The sequence below is a fragment of the Chenopodium quinoa genome, unplaced genomic scaffold (assembly GCF_001683475.1).
Source record: "Chenopodium quinoa cultivar QQ74 unplaced genomic scaffold, ASM168347v1, whole genome shotgun sequence".
Taxonomy (NCBI): Eukaryota; Viridiplantae; Streptophyta; class Magnoliopsida; order Caryophyllales; family Amaranthaceae; genus Chenopodium; species Chenopodium quinoa.
This window is the reverse complement of record NW_018742959.1, coordinates 414,512-423,554: the sequence shown is the minus strand read 5'-3', so window position 1 is coordinate 423,554 and position 9,043 is coordinate 414,512.

The following is a 9,043-nucleotide window of genomic DNA, read 5'->3' as shown; positions in this document are numbered from 1 at the left end:
TGTGCTCAACAGTAAGCATACTAAGTTCTAACTCTACAATAATTATTCAATTATAGTACTAAACTAGAAATCTATAATATGACATTTTAAGTTCTAACTCTACAATCAACAATTCAATTATTAATTATATATATCAATTTAGCCATTAATCCCAAATTCCCAATATACACAAATTTCTAAGTTCCAACTCTACACATATCCTAATATAGACAAATGAGTTTGAAAATGAGAAAATGGAAATCTGAGATTAGGAGAGAGAAAATCTTAATGTCCCACCACAAAAAAAATACTGTGGTAGAGTTCTGTTCAGCTTAATTTCTATTCAATTCGGAACAGGCCCTAAAAGTTGAAGTATTAACTGTCGAACCCTTGATCTCCAGCTACCCAATAATATTTACAAGGTAAAAAATATCATTGAGCTACATTTCTATATGACACTCATTTTAACACATATATTTATTTTAAATGATTTTTTTTTTTCAGAAAATCAGTGGGTTCAATGATTCCATTTGAACCCATCTTGTATACGCCCCTGCCATCTAGGGCTTGGCCCAGGGTAGAAGTCCACAAAATTTTACACTTACCCGATAAAACAAGCCCAAAGTAAAAAAGTTAAAAGAAATATGCTAGCCAGATGAGTTAGTAAGGGCCACATCTCTTCTCATTTTTTTTTTCTTTTATATGATCTTTTTAGCATTTCTAGGTGAAACTTAGGGCCCACAACATTAATTTTTTAAACTTCATGAGAAATTTATTTTTTTAGGTAGCTTTGTTATGAGAAATTTGTAATATAGCCTTGCTATGCACTCTTTTAGAATGTAAATATTTTTTTTCTCTTTTTCTAAAGATCATGTTCTAACTCTATGTAGTTAACTTTTATAGACTATCTCAGTGTGTCAATTAATCAATAACATAACACAAGACGGGCTGATAACATAAATAATAAAACAGACATCGACACATGTCATTCCTGATGTAGTTTATTCCCTCCAAAAACACACCGTTCCTTCTTGCTAAAATCTTATTTGGGAGTTTTCGTATAATATAACTATCATAATATTATTCCAAATCTTTAATATGCATCTTTTATAATAAAAATTGTTTAGGGTAAAAAATACCCTATGCCACGTGGCCCAATCGCATAATGACACGTGGCAGCCCACCAGAGGCCCAACGGGATCCAATCGGATGCTGAAATGTGGCATTGTACCTCCAATGGGGGAGCATATCCTCTTCTGCTATAAATAGAGGAAATTCCTCATTTATTACTCATTCATAAAATACATACACAAAACCCGAGCAACATAAATTGCGGAATCTCTCTGAATCAGTGAGAACAACCTATTTACTTTCCGCACGTTTACCCATCCGTAATCACACTAACTTGATCGTCGGAGGCGGAACTCCACCCAATCGGAGTTTCGTGGTTTTGCAGGTACAGACGTCAGGCGCACATACTCAGTATTGTAACTCTCCCGAGGGACTCCAAAAACCCCCGAAACATTTAGCGCCGTCTGTGGGGAGAGTACTACTAAGATGGCATCCGACACTATACCGTGTGCAAAGGGCAGCCGACCTACGGCTGACCCTGAGGTCCATATGGACCATGACTGTGGTGACGACTATGAAGTCGACACTTACATGGCCCAGACGGGTCATTTCGTTCCAGGCGTACCCGTTCCAAAGAAAAGAAGGAACGGGGCCAAGACAAAGTTAGACCAAGCAACCCAGGCGGCGGAGGGCACAACCCCCGTCACCAGAGACGAACTCATGAATCTCATGAATAGTTTTAAGGGGGAAATTAAAGACATAATCAAGAAGTCAACTGGCTCTAACAAGGGTCAGTCGGCAAAGAAGCCTTCTCCCTCCGGGAAGAAGCAGATCAAAGACCGGGTGCCTACTCCTCATCCCAAACCCAAGGGGACGGATGGGCCCCTGATCGACCTCTCAAAACTTCGTTTCCCTGAATCAAGGCAAAGGAAGGCCATCCGGCATACGTAGCCGGATGGGTCCAAAAAGACTTACTCTGACGCCCGGATCTTCATCCAGGAGAAGAGAAGTCAGCACATGTCTCAGTCGGCCTCTATGTCGACTTACCCAGACAGTTTCCGAAATACTTCAATGAAGCATTCGGAGACGCATCAGGGGAGTCAGTCACGCGGCATGTCCGCACGTACTGGCCCTCATGTTATCCAGCAGACTCCATATGTGCCCTAACAGCCATACGCGCCGTATGGATCTCCGTTCATGTAGTCGGCTCCTTTTGGTGGTCAGGCGGTATATCAAGTCCAGCCCATGAACTGGCAGCTCCGGCTGCTAAACCTTGGGGAACAGCCTTCGGCTTTCTCCCGGGAAATAATCGAGGCGACACAGCCGACCAAGGTTAAAAATGTGTTGGTCGGTACCCACGACGGTACCACCAACCCAAAAAACCACCTAATGGCATACTCCAACCTCATGTACCTACAAGGGTTGGATGATGCCGCCTGGTGCAGATGCTTCCCGGCTACATTGAAGGGCATAGCCCAACGATGGTTTGGCAACCTGCCAGCCGGATGCATCAATAACTTCAAGACGCTTGCCAAAAAGACAAGTCTCAACCTAGGGGCTATTAGCAGGGTGGCAAGGAGGGACTTCGATCCTATGTCAGGCGATTCAATTTGATGAGAATTCAAATTCAAGGGCTGTCTGACGAAGTTGCATACACAGACTTTTTCAAGGGTCTGAAGGATGGATCAACTTTCAAGTTTGACCTGGTCCGCAAGAGGGTTGCTACCCTCCAAGAGGCGCTGATGGAGGCCGAAGCCTATATACAAGCGACGAAACTCTGTGACGTCAAGCATTCGTCGGAACCCAAGAGGTCCGACAAGAGAGACAACCGGCCTACCCAGCCGGCGAAAAAAGAAGAAAAGAAAAGAAAAGAAGTCTGGGCAGCGGACCGCTCTGGTCAGCCGTCCCAGAAGAAACAGAGGAAGTTGGAACCGTATGTCCCCAAGTACGAGTTCAACAAGGACTGCTCCTCCATCCTCATGGAGATAAAAGACCGGTTGACCATTGAAAAACCAACTGCAATGAAGAGCTCTATCAAGAACAGAGACAAGAGCAAATACTGTCAGTTCCATGAGGATGTTGGCCATGACACCAATGGCTGCTATAGCCTCAGGCGGCTATTGGACCATCTGGCTAATGAGGGGGCTTTGAAGTCTTACCTGGTGAAGTCCAAAAGTAACTCCAAACCAGGCGATGGACAACCGTTAAAGAAGCCTCCTGTGAGCTCTGAAACCGATGAAAGAGCACATTTTCACCATAGCAGGCGGCTTCGCAAGCGGGGGTCCTACCATCCGGGGTACAAAGGATAACATCCGGAAGCTGTCCAACCCAGAGGATGAGGGCCAGGCATCGAAGGACACCTTCCCTGAGGTCTTCATCTCTGAGAAGGATTGGGGTATGGTCAGGCGGCCCCACGATGACCCCATTGTCATCGAATGTAAGGTTGCCAACCAACGAGTTGGCCGGATCTTAATTGATACCGGGAGCTCGTCTGACCTGATCAACTACCAGTGCTTGACAAAGCTCAAGTATAAGCCTAGCAGTATGCACAAGGCTCCCCACCCCCTAGTTGGGCTTTGGGGGGGGGAGTGGTGCATCCGGTGGGAAGGATTGGCCTACCCATCCGGCTAGGAGAGAAAGGGGAAGGACGACACATGGTTGTCAAGTTCTTAGTGGCCGAAGAATTGACCGCCTACAATCTTATTCTGGGCCGTCCTACCCTCAACGAATCCAAGGCTGTCATCATCCCATCTCTCATGCTAATCAAGTTTGAGAGGGATGACAGGTCGGTGGGCGCCCTTAACGGGGATCAGAAGACGGCAAAAGATTGCTACCTCTCAGACGTCAAGTCGACTGCTATTGCAGCCGGACATGACGAGGAATCCATTGACCTCGATGACAAGGAAGTCGCGCCTGCTCCCAAAGCAGCCGGAAAAAAGAGAAAGGCGGACCAATTGGCCCCCGCCAGAAAAGAAAAATAGCAATCACTGACCGGGCAAAGGCTGGATGACTCCCGACCCCAGCCGGCTGGTGAGAGCATTGATGTCGTCCTAGACGACAGCCGCCCTGACAGAAACCGTCAAAGTTGGGACGGTTGCTTTTGAAAAGTTGGGAGCATGATTGCTTCAACTCCTAAAAGAATTCAAAGGTATCTTCGCCTTTGAAGTGGAGGAGATGCCAGGTGTCAGCCCGGATCTAGCCGTCCACAAACTTGTCGTTGATCCCAAAAAGAAGCCGGTTAGGCAAAATAAGAGGGATCATGGCGAGGAGAGGTCTCAGGCAGCAGCCGCCGAGGTCAAAAAGCTCCTGGATGCCGGGTTCATTCGGCAATGTCACTGCCCGGATTGGGTAGAAAATGTTGTCCTTGTCAAGAAGTTGAATGGTACCTGGCGGATGTGTGTAGATTATACAGATCTGAATAAGGAATGTCCGAAGGATAGCTATCCCCTTCCTAAGATCGATAGCCTAGTCGACTCTATAGCCGGCCATGCCTTGATGAGCTTCGTAGATGCCTACTCAAGCTTCCATCAGATCCCCCTATGGAAGAAGGATCGGGAGAAGACGGCCTTCGTCACTGATCAGGGGTTGTACTGCTACATGGTGATGTCGTTTGGGTTGAAGAATGCGCCTGCTACCTTCCAACGAATGATTAACACGGTTTTCATCAATCAAATTGGAAGGAACGTAGAGGCGTATATTGATGACATGATAGTCAAATCCAAGCTACAGGCGGATCACCTAGCCGACCTCCGAGAAACCTTCACCACCCTCAGGCGGCACAAGGTCATGCTTAATCCCAAGAAGTGTGTCTTTGGTGTTGAGTGTGGGAAGTTTCTCGGATTTCTGATTGATCAAAGAGGCATAAAGGCCAATCCAGAAAAGGTACAGGCGGTGATTGACATGAAGTCATCTCGCACTGTCAAGGAGGCCCAGAAGCTAACCGGTTGCCTGGCGGCATTAGGAAGATTCCTTAGCCGGTCGGGTGACAAGTGCCTTTACTTCTTCCAAGTAATCAGGAAGAGGTCTAGATTTGAATGGGGAGAAGAGGCTGAGGCGGCATTTCAGAGGTTAAAGCAACACTTGCACTCTTTGCCAAGGCTAGTGAGTCCCCTGCCTAAGGAGGTTCTCTACATGTACCTAGCCGTCTCAGATCATTCCCTTAGTGCTGTTCTCCTTGCTGAGAGAGACGGCAAACAGCTCCCAGTGTATTTCATCAGCCATATACTCAGAAATGCTGAGCTCCGGTACCCAATGATCGAAAAATTTGGGCTGGCTCTTTACAAAGCAGTCAAGCAGTTGAAGCCCTACTTCTTGGCTCATTCGGTGATTTTCTATACTGATCATCCACTCAAGCGTCCAATGACTACTTTAGAGTCATCCGGCAGAATGATCAAGTGGGCTGTTGAAATGCAAAGCCTGGAGATAACTTTCGAACCTAGGCGGGCAGTGAAAGGTCAGGCGTTTGCCGACTTCAATGTTAAAATGACTAGGCCGGCACAGCCGGAGAATACTGATCAGGTGTGGAAGTTATTCGTAGACGGAAGTTCTACCTTGAACGGTTGTGGTGCAGGCGTAATTTGCAAGTCTCCGGAAGGAGACACATACGAGTATGCACTACGGTTCAAGTTTCAAGCTTCAAATAATGAAGCTGAGTATGAGGCCGTAGTCGGTATACGCATGTGTAAGGCGGCAGGGGCAAGAAAGGTTGACGCCTGTTCTGATTCTCAATTGATCGTTAGTCAATTCAATGGTGACTACGAGGCCACCCATCCGGAAATGATCAAATACCTTCAGGCGGTCAAAGATGAGGCGGGGACACTTGACGAATTTCATCTAAGTCAGTTACCCCGGTCAGAAAACAATCAGGCGGATGCTTTGTCCAAACTGGCCTCATCCGCCACTTGTGATACGCCTAGGTTAGTCTTCTGGGAGGTCATGGAAAAAAGAAGTATTGAACAGGATCCCATTGGAGTTCTTGACTGAAGCTCTACCTAGATGGACCCCATCCGGAAATATTTGGTAGACGGCACTCTGCCGGATGCCCCTTCAGAAGCAGCAGCACTAAAAAAGCGAGCTCTGAGCTTCGAAATGTACAAGGGGGAACTCTTCAGAAAGGGTTACCTCCAGCCGTTGCTGAAGTGTGTGACCCCAGAAAGGGGAAAAGAGGTGCTAAAGGACCTGCATGCGGGCTTTTGTGCATCACACATAGGTGGCAGGACTCTAGCAAAGAGGGACAGGCGGCAAGGCTACTTTTGGCCCACCCTTGAGGTAGACGCCATGGAATTGGTGAAGAAATGTGACAAGTGGCAGAAGTTTGGCCGGCTCATACACCGTCCGACAACAGACCTGACGGCTATCTACAGCTCGGTTCCATTTGCAAAATGGGGCATGGACATCTTAAGTCCCTATACGCCTGCCATAGGCGGCAGAAGATATATTCTCGTGGCTGTAGACTACTTCACCAAGTGGGTTGAGGCAAAGGCGGTCAAGGGCATCAAGACAAAGGATGTCATCTCCTTCATTTGGAGAAACATCATCACCCGGTTTGGGGTTCCTATGTCTATGGTCTTTGACAACGGTCCTCAGTTTGAAACACCTACCCTCAAAAGTTGGTTGGGAAATCAGGGGATCTTACATTGTTTTGCATCCGTTGGCCGGCCCCAATCAAACGGTCAAGTGGAAGCCTTCAACAAACTCATCTCAGACGACATAAAAAAGAAGATTGAAAGAGCTGGCGGTCTTTGGGCAGATGAATTACCTCACGTCCTTTGGGCCATCAGAACAACTGAAAAGGGGGAAACCGGTGAAACCCCATTTCTCATGACATATGACACCGAAGCCGTCCTGCCTATTGAACTTTATGAGCCAACGCTCCGAGTCATGCTTTATGATGAAGAGGTTAATTGGGAGGCCATGCGCCTTGCATTGGATTCACTCCCGGAACGCAAGGGAATTGCCGCCTTGCGTCATGAGATATACCGTCTGAGAATGACGAGGGCTTACAACAAAAGAGTACACAAGAGACCCCTCAAAGTGGGGGACTTTGTACTACGTAAATTGGAAGCAACCGGTAGGGCAAATGAACAAGGAAAGCTAACCCCTAATTGGGAAGGCCCCTACCGGATTTGTGAAGAAGTTAGAGGCGGCACCTACCCCCTGGAAACACCAGAAGGCAGGCAGCTAGCCGAAACCTGGAATGTAGATAACTTGAAAAAGTACTACTTCTAGGGTGTTGTAAATATTCTTGTAAATAGAGTATATTAATGAAAGGAATACTTTGTTTCAATTGCTTCTTTAAAGTCCCATGTGCAATGCACAACCGGGCACCTTCTAAGTCCCATGTTCCATGCACAACCGGACACCTACTAAGTCCCCTGTGCAATGCACAGCCGGGCACCTTCAAAGTCCCATGTGTAATGCACAACCAGGCGCTTTCTAAGTCCCCTGTGCAATGCACAACCGGGCGCCTTCTAAGTCCCCTGTGCAATGCACAACCGGGCATTAGTTTTCTCAAAATGAGTAAAGGGATGAGTACCTAACTTAGCTATACAAAAGGCCCAAGGCCAACACATTTAAAGCCGCCTGCTCTAGCCAGGATTAGGCATCCGGCAACGCCCATTCGGGTGAATTCGTCGAAGAGAACATCTCCCGTTCGGGTGGTACATTGTTCTATGCATCATAAACTCAAACGGCTTTAACCGGTTAGGTTAAAGGTAACCAATGGTCGTTTGAATGACCTATCCCAATCAAGATACACCCGGTTATAGCCCCAAGGCAATATAGACGGTGAATTACATCTTGATTAAGCAGCCGGCTTCTGCCAAAAAGCACAGCAGCCGCCCCCAGCTTCCACACTGAAGTACAACCCTGTTGACTTCAAAATTCACCAGGCTATTGCCCCAAGGCAATACACCTGGTGAATTATAAACATAGATAACAATCGGCTATCGCCCCAAGGCAATACAGCCGATGAATTGTCATAGATTACACCCCGCTATTGCTCCAACGCAGTGCAGGCGGTAATCTATATTTTAGCACGTAACCGGCTTTTGCCAAAAAGCATTACAGCCGGCTACGATTCAATAAACCTCGTCGCAAAGTAAGCAATGGTTTGAAATGAATACGTCCGGCGCGAGGCGGCCTGAATGCCGCCATAGGCATTGATAGGTAAAAAAGTGGTAACCTGAAGTCGGGCGAGCGTGTACCCTAAGTTTTATGCAGCCGGCACAAACGACAAATTCAACTTGGATCAATCTTGTTGTTTAACGGTCTAGGACCGCCTATTCGTTCATCCGGATGATTATGGACGGTTACCTGCTTAGAGTTGGTAACTATAAGCAAAAAACCATCCAGGGGCAATCAGAGCCAATGCATCCGGTATATAGCAAATTTCATTCACAACAAATTGCAAGAATTGAAGCAAAAAAGAAGTGAAATGAACAAAGGAAACCGACACAGTCGGCATATATATATATACATATATATATAAATTTAAAATTCAAATGTTAACCGGACCCCCGTCCGGTGAAAAGTGATGCATAAATACACGGTGCGCAGGCTGATGAAAAGTAGGAGTTGGAAAAAAGTAGTTTAGCTACTACTGCTGCTGCTGCTTCGGCTGCTGGCCCTGACCAGCATTACGCACATCCTGGGCCTGCTGGGGTTGGGTTTCCTTTTCCCCACGCGGCACTTTTTCCTCTGCCTGATCATCCCCTATGCCGGCCCACTCCTCGAAGGGCGCCGGCTGCTTTAGCCCAAGGACTTGAGCATCAAATACCTCTGTTGCGTATTTGTACCTCAAGTCGAAGAAGGCATAGTCGGTGTCCAGGTGGATCATGGACCATGCCATCTTCATGCGTGCTTCGCAGTCACGCTCATTCTCAGTCACCAGCCGGGTCTGCTCAGCCGACAACTGGTCCAGAGCTTCCTTCTTGGACTTGACCAGCTCGTTCTTGGTTTTGTCCAGCTCCTCCCTCAGCCGGGTGACCTCATC